Source organism: Myotis daubentonii, chromosome 2 (genome assembly GCF_963259705.1).
Source record: "Myotis daubentonii chromosome 2, mMyoDau2.1, whole genome shotgun sequence".
In the NCBI taxonomy this organism is placed as follows: domain Eukaryota; kingdom Metazoa; phylum Chordata; class Mammalia; order Chiroptera; family Vespertilionidae; genus Myotis; species Myotis daubentonii.
In genome coordinates this window covers 32,186,218-32,189,162 of record NC_081841.1, presented here as the reverse complement: position 1 = coordinate 32,189,162, position 2,945 = coordinate 32,186,218, and positions in this window count along the sequence as shown.

Below are 2,945 nucleotides of genomic sequence, written 5' to 3'. Positions count from 1 at the left end.
ATATTATTAACTTGGCAAATAATTTTAAACTTCTGTGAGATCAAATGGGAAAGAACAACTAATGAATTTACATAAAGAACAAAATAGCAACATGAGGATTTTATTTTACTAGATGTTAAAATTTGTTATAAAGCTATAATCAAAACTGTGGAGATAGAAAATGAATGAACAGATTAAAGGAATATGATAGGGAGCCCCAAAATAGTTATATAAGAAATTGTGTCTGATACATGTGTGATCAGTTTGAAAATTTATGATCAGTAAAAAATATGAAATAAATATGTATATGTATAATAAATTTTTAAAAGATTGTTCAATCAATAAATGGTTCTGGGAAATTGATAAATTATTTGAGAGAAAAAACAAGTAATTCCAAGTTAATTATAAAGTTAAATATTAAAATTTTTAAGTAGAAAAATCAAAATTAGGAGAAAAAAGTAAAGAAATATTTCCAATGCTTTATATGAAAAATGCATGAAAAAAATTATTAAATTCAATTATTTGCAAGTACTATCAAGAAATTCCATTATCAAAATTAAAAGGTAAACACTAAAATGGAAAAATATTGACAGTGTGTATGGATTCAGATGATGTTCTGAATGTATAATGAGTTCTTAGGAACCTGAGAACCGCATGTGATACACCAAATCAATGGGAGAGAATCATAAATAGGCAGTTCACAAAGAAAGCATTTCTATGTCCTTTAAACACAGGAAATTGCTAATCTCCCTAATAAACCATTTTCAAACGTCATTTTCAAAGATTGTAATTAAAATAATATGAAAATCTTCGCCTGTATTTTTTTAAAAAATAGGTATCTATATACAATGACAATGCCTAGAGCAGCAAAAAGGAAGTGAACGAGCATTGATAGGTTGTTGGAATTATAAATTCGTAAATATTTTCTGGAAGAAAGATATACAGATTTTTATGAAAACATTTTTAAAAAGAAAATAAAAACTAAAACAACTTAAATGACCAATAGGCAAATGATTAAATAAATAATGGATATCAAAAAGGTGCATTTGGATAATATTCATAACAGAAATTCATGATGGATTATTTGTTCACACACACATTGTCACAGAAAACCAAAAGACAAATGTATTACTTGCAATTTTTTTTTATTATTTCAGATTTGTTTTATTATCTTGGTGTTGCCCAGGATATCCAAAGGGGGTATATATTGCTATTTTTAGACATTTTTATTTAAAGTGACATGTACGCAGCCACCAGGCATATGTCTGGACTTCAGTAGAACTATATGAGATTGTCCTCCTGCCCTCACGGTGCGTACAGTTTCACTCCATACAAGCTTATACATAAAAGGAAATTCAAATATGTATGACAAGCTATGTTCAGAATCAAAATAGAGAATAATTTGTATTTTGAAATTCAGAGGCTTTGTGGGTTACAGTAGTCAAGGAGGGGTGCCAGGGCTGGGTTATTTATTTATTTTTATTTCAGAGAGGAAGGGAGAGGAATAGAGAGATGGAAACATCAATGATGAATCATTGACCGGCTGCCTCCTGCACGCCCCCGCTAAGGATTGAGCCTCAACCCGGGCATATGCCCTGACTGGGAATCAAACCAGGACCTCTTGGTTCATAGGTCGACACTCAACCACTGAGCCATGCTGGTCGGGCCAGGGCTGGGTCTTGAAGGAAGATAAGAGTTTGTCTAATGAGAAAAGAGAAGTAATAAAGGCCTGAGAAGAAACAGGCAGGACTGGACGTGACATACCCAAGAGATGATGATGACAAATGCTTGACATTATACTTCATATTCTCTATCCTTTCAATGGTCATGTTAAAGTTATAAGGTATCTGGAAAACCAACAAATATACGCCTAACACATCAAAAAGAGTATTTGAAAACTTTCATTTTCTAACAGAGGTTCTATAAGAGCCTGTTTCTTTGAGAAAGAGGCAAAACTCATCTGAAAAACTGTCAACTGAGTTATTTAAATGTACAAGCATTGTAAAAATTTTTCACACGGCAACAAGTTTGGCATTGTGAGTCCATCTAAATTCCTTAGAGATAAGTGGAACTATTTACTACTGAAAAGTGGCTATGGTGAGCAGGACTTGTATATGGGCTGTGCAGGGAAGACAGAACTTTCCCATGACCTAGAGACTCTGCGAAATGACCGCAGATGGTTTATACCAAAAAAGCTGGAAAAATTATATGAAGTCCTGTGAAAAATCTTAGCTTAGAAAAAAAAAATAGCAACCTCCAAATTAAAGGAGGACTCCCTGAATCAGCCTATCTGAATTTTGACATATGGATTTTCTAAATCACAAAGGTCTGGAGAGAAGATGAGAATCAAAGTGAGTTCCAAACCCTGGGTTTTATTACTCCATTCTTACACACCAGAAAGATTCATGGGAGCCTCTCCCATAAATGTTTTGCGTGTACTGAAGAAATGACTTGTTCTCACTGGACCTTTTTATAAGGAAGCAACGCAATGTGCCAGGAGGAGCACTGAGTGAAGGGATGATGACCAGAACTCCCGCCAGCCTGGTAATTATCTTAGGGAAATGGCATCTCCTGGTTAACCTCACAGTTTTCACTTTTATTATCTTGCAACAAGAAGGCAGTGAAAGCAGAACAATACAATCAGTCCTAAGCACAGGGAGGAGACCGCTGTTCGGAAGCAATATTCAGAGTGTTCCAACATAGGAGACTCCGGCTGAATTCATAGGAGACTTCAGCTAAATAGTATGGGATACCCTATAGCCTACTGGTGAAAGCCTATTTGTCACCAGGGTCAGAGATTCTACATTTGACCTCGAAACCTCCTGGCCTGCCCCCTTCATTTTATAACAGCACCTGACGTTGATTGAATGCAATCTTAATATCAAACTTGAGGTAAATGGTACTTTACTTATAAATGTATAAGGTAGATCATAATTTGGAGTAAATGATATCTCTATGAGGTATAT